Genomic DNA, 12,722 nt, shown 5'->3' with positions numbered 1-12,722 from the left:
TTGCTGGCTTTTAAATGCTTCCCAATCTTCTTTCCTCCCAGTAGATTTGGCCACTTTATATGCCCTTGTTTACAGTCGGATACTATCCTTTATTCCTTTCCTTAGCCATGGATGGCTGTCTTTTCTTTCATGCCCCTTTTTCCTCAGTGGAATATATTTTTCTTGAAAGTTGTGTAATATCTCCTTGAATGTACACCACTGCTCACGTACCGTCTTACACCTTAATCTATCTTCCCAGTCCACTTGAGTCAACTCTGCTTTCATAGCTTCATAATCTCCTTTACTTAAGGTTAGTACGCTGGTTTGAGCTCCAAATGTCTCACCCTCCAACTGAATTTGGAATTCAACCATGTTATGGTCAGTCATTCCAAGGGGATCCTTTACTAGGACATTTTTTATTAATCCTGTCTCATTACACAAGACCAGATCTAAGATTGCCTGCCCCCTGGTTGGTTCAGTAACATACTGCTCAAGGAACCCGTCCCTAATACACTCTATGAAATCTTCCTCAAGGGTGCGCTGCCCAATTTCATTTGTCCAGTCATTATGAAAGTTAAAATCTCCCATGATTATAGCTGTTCCCTTATTCCAAGCCCAAACTATTTCCTGATTTATACTCCAACCAATAGAGTTCCCACTATTATGAGGCCTATAGACTACGCCCACTAGTGACTTTTTCCCCTTATTATTCCTTATCGCCACCCAAACCGTTCCACTATCCTGAACATTTGACCGAATATAATTTCTCACTATTGCAGTGATTCCATCTTTATTAACACAGCCACCCAACCTCCCTTTCCTTCCTGTCTGTCCTTCCTAATAGTCAAGTGCCCCTGGATGTTTAGTTCCCAGTCCTGGTCACCCTGCAGCCATGTCTCCGTAATGGCCAGCAGAACATACCCATGTGTAATTATTTGTACCGTCAACTCGTCTATTTTATTACGAATGCTGCATGCATTCAGATAAAGAACGTTTAAATATGCTTTGTGACAATTAATTCCTGCTTTTACCCCCTTTACTACTTTACCTTTATTTTTATATATTCTGTCCCTTCCTGACACGATCTGGTTTTTAATTCCCCCACTGCCACCTTGGTTTTTAATTCCCCCACTCCTACATTTCTCTATTGCCTTCTCCGTTGACATTTTTATTTTTCACTTTCTTGAAACCTCCCTCCCCCCACTAATTATTTTAAAGCCCTCTCTACAGCCCTAGTTTTTCGATTCGCCAGGATTCTAGTCCCAGCACTGGCCAAGTGAAGTCCGTCACAACGGAAAAGCTCTCTCCTGTCCCAGTACTGGTGCCAGTGTACTAAGAAGCAAAACCCATTTCTCCCACACCAGTCTTGTAGCCAGGCATTTAACTCTCTGATTTTATTTACCCAAGCCAAATTTGCTCGTGGCTCAGGTAGTAATCCAGAGATTATTACCCTTCTGGTTCTGCTTTTTAATTTGGCACCTAGCTGCTCATACTCCCTCAGAAGAACCTCTTTCCTTGTCCTATTTATGTCGTTGGTACCAACATGGACCACGACAACTGGATTCTCCCCCTCCCACTCCAAGTTTCTCTCCAGCCTAGAGGAGATGTCCTTAACCGTGGCACTGGGCAGGCAACACAGCCTATGGGACTCTCACTCTCGGCTGCAAAGAACCCTATCTATCCTCCTAATGATGCTACCCCCTACCACTACAACATTTCTATTTACTCCCCCAACTTGAATGGCCCCTCGTTCCACGGTGCTGTGGCCAGGTTGCTCATCATCCCTGCAGTCCCCGTTCCCGTCCTCACAGGGAGTAAGAGCCTCGAACCTGTTGGACAAGAGCAAGGACTGTGGCTCGTCCAGCACTACCTCCTGCTTCCCCGTCCCTGCCTCAATAATAGTCACACCATCCTGCCCTGACCACGGACTACATCTGAATTGGTGTGACTACTTCCAGAAACACAGAGTCCAGGTAACTCTCCCCCTCCCTGATGTGTCGCAGTGTTTGAAGCTCGGTCTCCAGCTCATCAACACGGAGCCAGAGTTCCTCGAGCAGCCAGCACTTACTGCAAATGTGATCACTGTGAACATCAATGCTGTCCACCAGCTCCCACATATTGCAGCAGTAACACATCACCAGCTCTCCCATTCTATGTAATGAATTACATTTATTAATATTATTTTTAAATACCCTCTGCCCCGATTCTAGATGATGAATATCGCACCTCTATTTAATTGATCTTCTCAACTTATAAAGGTTTCAAAGGGAAGGAAAAGTACTCACGAACCAGCCAATCACCTACCAGCTTTTCTGTGATGTCACTTTTGAATTCTGACGTCCCCTTGGTATGTTGCCTTTGGAGCCTTTTTAGGCTGCTTCGCCTCGCTGCTCTGACTCGACTCAACACCCACTGCTGCTACCAGCAGCCTCGACTGGGCCGCGCCTCGCTGCTCCGCCTCCACGATGTCTGCTAATCCTGAGACTGGCAGGAAAACAAGGCCAGAAACAAAACAGAAACAGCACCTCACACCCCAATTACCCTAACTCTCTCACTTACCCAAACTCTCACAGCACGCTCTGCTACTCGCACTGATCTTTTTATACTGTTTGTTTGTAACCAATTGAACCACCCCTGCTGATTGGTTAGAGAACTGGTTTTTACTGCCTGCCAATTAACTCTGACTGCACTGTTATCTTGCATTACTCTTCTTAAATCAACAGAAACTCAAATATTTAACTTTTCCCCTTTACTTAAACTGCTTAAGTAATCTTATCAAGATACTACTGGCAAATGCCACTAACAATTTGCACCACTCCAAATGATTCATAGAGAAATAACCATTAAAGAACTATGTCATTTACCCAAACTTTCACAGCACTCTCTGCTAATCGCACTCATTTTGTACCTCTGTACCGAATGATGCGCTGCTGATTGTTGAGGCAACAGCAGCGGTGTGGAAAGTTGAAAAGTTCAGAGGTGCACGCAATTTTTCTCGCGGTTGCTTTGAATGCTGCTATTACAAACAGCCGAAAAATGCACTGTTCTCTGACTGCGAATGGAACCCGTGCCGCGGCGGTTTAAGTGCCGAATCCTAACCACTAGACCAGGAAGCGCCCTGCCAGCAAGCAGAACACTGCAGTCTTTCCTCCTTGCTGCTTTGAAATTCAGGTCACATTCATGCCAGGCAAACTTTTCGTACACGATGACATTATTTAGGCGAGATCACAAAGGACATGTTCACGAAACCACAGCATCAAGTGCGGGGAGGCGTCCACCTGAAATCTATTTGCTTCTGTGCTTTTCTCAGAGACACACAGTCAGAGAAAACCCTTCGGGATATTGAGTAATCAGGACTAAAATATCAAGGACAATATAGAGGAAATAGTAATGCGGTGCTTGAGGCAAAGACTCAAACACATACACGAACACAGATGTGTGCCCACTTTGTGTGGGTATGTCTCAGATATCCTTATGATTCATGGAGGCCTGCAGCATAGTGTGTGGCCATTCGGCCAATCGTGCCAGTGCTGTCTCCTTGAAAGAGCAGACGTGCTTTCTTCCGCTGTTATCTACATTTCCCTGTCCTCTCTCCTTCCGCAGTGCTCCGCACAAAAGACAAACAGAAAGAAAACACGAACGAAGAATTGATGCAGGAAGTTGTTATACAGTTCTCCACCGTTTAAAATTATTTTAGGTTCATTTTTATTCTGTTATTCTTTTCGAAGGAGCACTTTAATGTGCTGCCCAAAGGTTTAAAATTGGGATTAAGCCAGTTACACAGCAACAGGATGCCATTCAGCCCCTCAAACCAGTTGCACAGGAACAGGAGCAGAACATTCATAACCTTGACCCAGTTGCACAGGTACAGCTAATATATTATTAATGCTTCATGTGATGTGTTTGCTATGAAATAAATTGTTAAAAAATTACACTGCATTGACCAAGATTCGAACCCAGATTCTGCTACGCTGGCAGGCGAGAATTCTACCCCTGATCCACCAATGCACACCGAGTTAATAAATTCCATTTTCTGGTAGCTACAATTTAATTTTGACTTTTGTTAATACAAGCGAGGACACTGCGTTAACATAAAAAGTAAAATGCAGCAGATGCTGGATCTGGAATTGTTGATTAAATGCTGGAAACACTCCGACGGTCCTGGAATATCTGTGGACAGAGAAACACAGTGTTAATCTTTCAGGACCATGAGCTCTCGGCAGAGATAAAATTTTGCGGTTTTGTACTTCCCGTGTGAGTTTCCATCCAAAGTTGTTAAGCTGCTCAAAAATTAGATAATTAAGAAACTAACCTTCCCCAAAATAATAAATAGGTGCAGGATTGGGCCATTCGGCCCCTCGAGCCTAACTCGCCATTTAATAATTTCATGGCTGATGAGATCTCCAACACAACGCCACTTTGCCACCCGCTCCCCATAAAGCTTGACTCCCCTGTAGCTGAAATATATATCTATCTCCGCCAGACATACAGAGCCCGTTTCACGTCTTACAGAGTGGCCCGAGGGATAAGCAACTTCAGTTATGTTGATAGTGTGGCGAAGCTGGGACTGCTTTCCTCTGAAGGCTAAGAGGAAATATAATAGAGGTTTGCAAAATTACAAGGGGTTTTGATAGATGAAATAAAGGGAAACGCTTTCCAGTTGCAGGAGAGATGGTAAGCAGAGGGAGAATTGTCTTATGCAGCAAGTGTTAAGGCATAATAAATATCTGGATAAGTTATCACGGCCCAGGTATTCTCTCATTCCAGTCTTACACACGATGCTAAATTTTCACACTGGCAATAAGTTGACTGATAGCCGTGCTGTGATCAGCTAAGTTTGTTAGGGAGATGCAGTCGGTGAGATAAAACATGAAAGACGGATAATAACCGTGACTGTTCTGACACAGTTAAATGTGGGCATTTAAAGTGTCTTGTTCCCAATGTCATTTCCTGCTGACTTTGAAACAACAGGCAAGGCAGGAAGTGAATGTTGCACCTTTGTACCGAATGATGCGCTGCTGTCGGTTGAGGCAACAGCAGCGGTGTGAAATGTTGATGAGGTGCAAGCAGAACATTCACACCCTTGATCCAGTTGCACAGGTACAGCTAATATATTATTTATGCTCATGTGATGTGTTTGCTATGAAATGAATTGTTAAAAGTATTAACCCGCATTGGCCGGGAATCGAACCCGGGTCTCTAGGCGAGAATTCTATCGCTGAAACCATCAATGCACACCAAGTTAACAGATCCCTTTTTCTGGTAGCTACAATTTATGTTTGACTTTTGTTAATACAAACGGGGACACTGCGTTAACATATAAAGCAAAATGCAGCAGATATTGCATCTGGAATTGTTGATTAAATGCTGGAAACACTTCGAAGGTCCTGGAAGATCTGTGGACAGAGATACACAGGGTTAACCTCTCTGGTGCATGAGCTCTCGGCAGAGCTAAGATTTTGCACTTTTCTAGGTCCCGTGGGAGTTTCCTTCCAACGTTGCTTAGCTGCTCAAAAATTACATAATTAAGAAACTAACCTTCTCCAAAAGAATAAATAGGAGCAGGATTGGGCCATTCGGCCCCTCGAGCCCCGCCATTTAATAAGTTCGTGGCTGATGAGATCTTCGACACAAAGGAACTTTGCCGCCCGTTCCCCATAACCCTTTAACACCCCTGTAGCTGAAATATATGTCTATCAGACACACAGAACCCGTTTGACGTCTTACAGTGTAGCCCGAGGGACAAGCGACTTCAGTTATGTTGATAGTGTGGAGAAGCTGGGATTGCTTTCCTCTGGAGTCTAAGAGGAAATTTTATAGAGGCTTGCAAAATTACAATGGGTTTTGATAGAGGAAATAAAGACAAACGCTTTCCAATGGCAGGAGGGATGGTAACCAGAGGTAGAATTGTCTTATGCAGCGAATGTTAAGGCCTCATGAATATCAGGACAAGTTATCACGGCCCAGGTACTCTGTCATTCGAGACTTGCACACGTTGCTAATGTGGCATTTTCCACAATGGCAATGAGTTGACTGACAGCCGTGCTGTGATCAGCTAAGTTTGTTAGGGAGATGCACTGGGCAAAATAAAACATGGAAGACGGATAACAACCGTGACTGTTCTGACATTGTGAGGTACACATAAATGTGGGCATTTAAGGTGTCTTGTTCCCAATATCATTTCCTGCTGACTTTGAAACAGCAGGCATTTTACAGAAGCCAAGGAAGTGAATGTTGCACCTCGGTACCGAATGTTGCGCTGCTGACTGTTGAGGCAACAGCAGCGTGGAAAGTTGAAAGGTTGATGAGGTGTAAGCATTGTTTCGCGCGGGTGCTTTGATTGCTGGCATTTCAAACAGCCAGAAAAAGCACTGGTTCTCTGACCGGGAATCGACCCCGGGCCGCGGCGATGAAAGTGCCGAATTCTAAACACTAGACCACCAGGGAAGCTGTGGAAAGCATCCTGCCAGCAAACAGATCAATGCAGTCTTTCCTCCTTGCTGCTTTGAAATTCAGGTCACTTTCGCGCCAGGCAAACTTTTCGTACAGTGTGAGGCCATTCGGCCAATCGTGCCAGTGCTGTCCCCTTGAAAGGTCAGACGTGCTTTCTCCCGCAGTTATCTGCATTTCCCTGTCCTCTCTCGTCCCTCGCATGGCAGGTGAGAATTCTACCCCTGATCCACCAATGCACACCGAGTTAACAAATTCCATTTTCTGGTAGCTACAATTTATTTTTTGCTTTTGTTAATACAAGCGGGGACACTGCTTTAACATAAAAAGCTAAATGCAGCAGATACTGCATCTGGAATTGTTGACTAAATGCTGGAAACACTTCGAAGGTCCTGGAAGATCTGTGGACAGAGAATCACAGGGTTAACCTCTCAGTTGCATGAGCTCACGGCAGAGCTAAGATTTTGCACTTTTCTACGTGCCGTGGGAGTTTCCTTCCAACGTTGTTTAGCTTTTCAAAAATTACATAATTAAGAAACTAACCTTCCCCAAAAGAATAAATAGGAGCAGGATTGGGCCATTCGGCCCCTCGAGCCCCGCCATTTAATAAGTTCGTGGCTGATGAGTTCTTCGACACAACGCAACTTTTCCGCCCGCTCCCCATAACCCTTGACTCCCCGACATACAGAACTCGTTTGACGTCTTACAGTGTGGCCCGAGGGGCAAGCGACTTCAGTTATGTTGATGGTGTGGACAAGCTGGAATTGCTTTCCTCTGGAGGCTAAGAGCAAATTTAATAAAGGCTTGCAAAATTACAATGGCTTTTGATAGAGGAAATAAAGACAAACGCTTTCCAATGGCAGAAGGGATGGTAACCAGAGGTAGAATTTTCTTATGCAGCGAATGTTAAGGCCTCATGAATATCAGGATAAGTTATCACGGCCCAGGTACTCTGTCATTCGAGTCTTGCACACGTAGCTAATGTGGCATTTTTCACACTGGCAATGAGTTGACTGATAGCCGTGCTGTGATCAGCTAAGTTTGTTAGGGAGATGCAGTCGGCAAATTAATACATGGAAGGCGGATAATAACCGTGACTGTTCTGACACTGTGAGGTACACATAAATGTGGGCATTTAAGGTGTCTTGTTCCCAATGTCATTTCCTGCTGACTTTGAAACAGCAGGCATTTTACAGAAGGCAAGGAAGTGAATGTTGCACCTCGGTACCGAATGTTGCGCTGCTGACTGTTGAGGCAACAGCAGCGTGGAAAGTTGATGAGGTGCAAGCATTGTTTCGCGCGGGTGCTTTGATTGCTGGCATTTCAAACAGCCAGAAAAAGCACTGGTTCCCTGACCGGGAATCGAACTCGGGCCGCGGCGGTGAAAGCGCCGAATTCTAAACACTAGACCACCATGGAAGCTGTGGAAAGCATCCTGCCAGCAAGCAGAACAATGCAGTCTTTCCTCCTTGCTGCTTTGAAATTCAGGTCACTTTCGCGCCAGGCAAACTTTTCGTACAAGATGACATTTTTTAGGCGAGGTCACAAACGACATGTTCAAAAATCTACAGCATCAATTGCGGGTAGGCGTCCACCTGAAATCTATTTGCTTCTGTGCTTTTCTCAGTGATACACAGTCAGAGAAAAGTCGTCGGGATATTGAATAATCAGCACCAAAATATCAAGGACAACACAGAGGAAATAGTAATGCAGTGTTTGAGACAAAGACTCAAACACATACACGAACACAGATGTGTGCTCACTTTGTGTAGGTATGTCTCAGATATCCATATGATTCATGGAAGCTTGCAGTACAGTGGGAGGCCATTCGGCCAATAGTGCCAGTGCTGTCCCCTTGAAAGTTCAGACGTGCTTTCTCCCGCTGTTATCTGCATTTCCCTGTCCTCTCTCGTTCCGCAGTGCCCCGCACAAAAGACAAACAGAAGGAGAACACTATGCTAACGAGGAATTGATGCAGGAGGTTTTTATACAATTCCTCATCGTTTAAAATTATTTTGGGTTCAATTTTTCGCTGTTGATCTTTTCCAAGGAGCACGTTAAGGTGCTGCCCAAAGTTTTAAAATTGGGGATGTTAAAATTCCTCCCCGTCGGGGAATTTCACCCCGGTCTCCCGCGTGACAGGTGGGGATACTCACAACTATACTAACGAGGAAGTGAGCAATGTAATGTCTCTCAGAGTAAGAATCGAGCCTGTTACACAGGAACAGGATGCCATTCAGCCCCTGAAAGCTGTTGCACAGGAACAGGAGCAGAACATTCATACCCTCGATCCAGTTGCAGCTAATATATTATTTATGCTCAAGTGATGTGTTTGCTATGAAATGTATTGTTTAAAATGTTAACTTGCATTGGCCGGGAATCGAACCCGGGTCCCCCGCGTGGCAGGCGAGAATTCTACCCCTGAACCACCAATGCACGCCGAGTTAACAAATTCCATTTTCTGGTAGCTACAATTTATTTTTGGCTGTTGTTAATACAAGCGGGGACACTGCGTTAACATAAAAAGCAAAATGCAGCAGATACTGCATCTGGAATTGTTGACTAAATGCTGGAAACACTTCGAAGGTCCTGGAAGATCTGTGGACAGAGAATCACAGGGTTAACCTCTCAGTTGCATGAGCTCACGGCAGAGCTAAGATTTTGCACTTTTCTAGGTGCCGTGGGAGTTTCCTTCCAACGTTGTTTAGCTGCTCAAAAATTACATAATTAAGAAACTTACCTTCCCCAAAAGAATAAATAGGAGCAGGATTGGGCCATTCGGCCCCTCGAGCCCCGCCATTTAATAATTTCGTGGCTGATGAGATCTTCGACACAACGCAACTTTTCCGCCCGCTCCCCAAAACCCTTGACTCCCCGACATAGAGAACTCGTTTGACGTCTTACAGTGTGGCCCGAGGGACAAGCGACTTCAGTTATGTTGATGGTGTGGACAAGCTGGAATTGCTTTCCTCTGGAGGTTAAGAGGAAATTTAATAAAGGCTTTCAAAATTAAAATGGGTTTTGATAGACGAAATAAAGACAAACGCTTTCCAATGGCAGGAGGGATGGTAACCAGAGGTAGAATTGTCTTATGCAGCGAATGTTAAGGCCTCATGAATATCAGGATAAGTTATCACGGCCCAGGTACTCTGTCATTCGAGTCTTGCACACGTAGCTAATGTGGCATTCTTCACACTGGCAATGAGTTGACTGATAGCCGTGCTGTGATCAGCTAAGTTTGTTAGGGAGATGCAGTCGGCAAAATAATACATGGAAGGCGGATAATAAACGTGACTGTTCTGACACTGTGAGGTACACATAAATGTGGGCATTTAAGGTGTCTTGTTCCCAAAATCATTTCCTGCTGACTTTGAAACAGCAGGCATTTTACAGAAGGCAAAGAAGTGAATGTTGCACCTCGGTACCGAATGTTGCGCTGTTGACTGTTGAGGCAACAGCAGCGTGGAAAGGAGAAAGGTTGATGAGGTGCAAGCATTGTTTCGCGCGGGTGCTTTGATTGCTGGCATTTTAAACAGCCAGAAAAAGCACTGGTTTCCTGACCGGGAAATTCGAACCCGGGCCGCGGCGGTGAAAGCGCCGAATCCTAACCACTAGACCACCCGGGAAGCTGCGGAAAGCATCCAGCCAACAAGCAGAACAATGCAGTCTTTAATCCTTGCTGCTTTGAAATTCAGGTCACTATCGCGCCAGGCAAACTTTTCGTACAAGATGTCATTTTTTAGGCGAGATCACAAACGACATGTTCAAGAAACCACAGCATCAATTGCGGGTAGGCGTCCACCTGAAATCTATTTGCTTCTGTGCTTTTCTCAGTGATACACAGTCAGAGAAAAGTCGTCGGGATATTGAATAATCAGCACCAAAATATCAAGGACAACACAAAGGAAATAGCAATGCACTGCTTGAGACAAAGACTCAAACACATACACGAACACAGATGTGTGCTCACTTTGTGTGGGTATGTCTCAGATATCCATATGATTCATGGAAGCTTGCAGCACAGTGTGAGGCCATTCGGCCAATCGTGCCAGTGCTGTCCCCTTGAAAGTTCAGACGTGCTTTCTCCCGCTGTTATCTGCATTTCCCTGTCCTCTCTCGTTCCGCAGTGCCCCGCACAAAAGACAACCAGAAGGAGAACACTATGCTAACGAGGAATTGATGCAGGAGGTTTTTATACAGTTCCTCACCGTTTAAAATTATTTCAGGTTCAATTTTTCGCTGTTGATCTTTTTCAAGGAGCACGTTAAGGTGCTGCTCAAAGGTTTAAAATTGGGGATGTTAAAATTCCTCCCCGTCGGGGAATTTCACCCCGGTCTCCCGCGTGACAGGTGGGGATACTCACAACTACACTAACGAGGAAGTGAGCAATGTCATGTCTGTCAGAGTAAGAATCGAGCCTGTTACACAGGAACAGGATGCCATTCAGCCCCTGAAAGCTGTTGCACAGGCAACAGGAGCAGAACAATCATACCCTTGTCCCAGTTGCACAGATACAGCTAATATATTATTCATGCTCAAGTGATGTGTTTGCTATGAAATGAATTGTTTAAAATGTTAACTTGCATTGGCCGGGAATCGAACCCGGGTCACCCGCGTGGGAAGCGAGAATTCTACCCCTGAACCACCAAAGCACGCCGAGTTAACAAATTCTATTTTCTGGTAGCTACAATTTATTTTTGGCTTTTGTTAATACAAGCGGGGACACTGCGTTGACATAAAAAGCTAAATGCAGCAGATACTGCATCTGGAATTGTTGACTAAATGCTGGAAACACTTCGAAGGTCCTGGAAGATCTGTGGACAGGGAATTACAGGGTTAACCTCTCAGGTGCATGAGCTCACGGCAGAGCTAAGATTTTGCACTTTTCTAGGTGCCGTGGGAGTTTCCTTCCAACGTTGTTTAGCTGCTCAAAAATTACATAATTAAGAAACTAACCTTCCCCAAAAGAATAAATAGGAGCAGGATTGGGCCATTCGGCCCCTCAAGCCCCTCCATTTAATAAGTTCGTGGCTGATGAGATCTTCGACACAACGCAACTTTTCCGCCCGCTCCCCATAACTCTTGACTCCCCGACACACAGAACTCGTTTGACGTCTTACAGTGTGGCCCGAGGGAGAAGCGACTTCAGTTATGTTGATGGTGTGGACAAGCTGGAATTGCTTTCCTCTGGAGGCTAAGAGGAAATTTAATAAAGGCTTGCAAAATTACAATGGCTTTTGATAGAGGAAATAAAGACAACCGCTTTCCAATGGCAGGAGGGATGGTAACCAAAGGTAGAATTGTCTTATGCAGCGAATGTTAAGGCCTCATGAATATCAGGATAAGTTATCACGGCCCAGGTACTCTGTCATTCGAGTCTTGCACACGTAGCTAATGTGGCATTCTTCACACTGGCAATGAGTTGACTGATAGCCGTGCTGTGATCAGCTAACCTTGTTAGGGAGATGCAGTCGGCAAAATAATACATGGAAGGCGGGTAATAACCGTGACTGTTCTGACACTGTGAGGTACACATAAATGTGGGCATTTAAGGTGTCTTGTTCCCAATGTCATTTCCTGCTGACTTTGAAACAGCAGGCATTTTACAGAAGGCAAGGAAGTGAATGTTGCACCTCGGTACCGAATGTTGCGCTGCTGACTGTTGAGGCAACAGCAGCGTGGAAAGTTGAAAGGTTGATGAGGTGCAAGCATTGTTTCGCGCGGGTGCTTTGATTGCTGGCATTTCAAACAGCTAGAAAAAGCATTGGTTCCGTGACCGGGAATCGAACCCGGGCCGCGGCGGTGAAAGCACCGAATCCTAACCACTAGACCACCCGGGAAGCTCCGGAAAGCATCCTGCCAGCAGGCAGAACAATGCAGTCTTTCCTCCTTGCTGCTTTGAAATTCAGGTCACTATCGCGCCAGGCAAACTTTTCGTACAAGATGTCATTTTTTAGGCGAGATCACAAACGACATGTTCAAGAAACCACAGCATCAATTGCGGGTAGGCGTCCACCTGAAATTTATTTGCTTCTGTGCTTTTCTCAGTGATACACAGTCAGAGAAAAGTCGTCGGGATATTGAATAATCAGCACCAAAATATCAAGGACAACACAGAGGAAATAGTAATGCACTGCTTGAGACAAAGACTCAAACACATACACGAACACAGATGTGTGCTCACTTTGTGTGGGTATGTCTCAGATATCCATATGATTCATGGAAGCTTGCAGTACAGTGTGAGGCCATTCGGCCAATCGTGCCAGTGCTGTCCCCTTGAAAGACCAGACGTG

At 45.1% G+C, this 12,722-nt stretch overlaps 1 non-coding gene across 1 annotated transcript; it reads right to left on the bottom strand.

The window, feature by feature from the left end:
* Positions 1–11,010: 11,010 nt before the first annotated feature.
* Positions 11,011–11,081, bottom strand: trnag-ccc (transfer RNA glycine (anticodon CCC)). The gene has a single exon. It is a non-coding gene; the product is annotated as a tRNA-Gly (tRNA).
* Positions 11,082–12,722: the final 1,641 nt, after the last annotated feature.

Source organism: Somniosus microcephalus, unplaced genomic scaffold (assembly GCF_052327205.1).
Source record: "Somniosus microcephalus isolate GS21.2 unplaced genomic scaffold, FLI_Smic_1.0 unresolved_chr8, whole genome shotgun sequence".
In the NCBI taxonomy this organism is placed as follows: Eukaryota; Metazoa; Chordata; class Chondrichthyes; order Squaliformes; family Somniosidae; genus Somniosus; species Somniosus microcephalus.
Note: the sequence above shows the minus strand (reverse complement) of the source record. Positions and strands in the feature narration are given on the sequence as shown.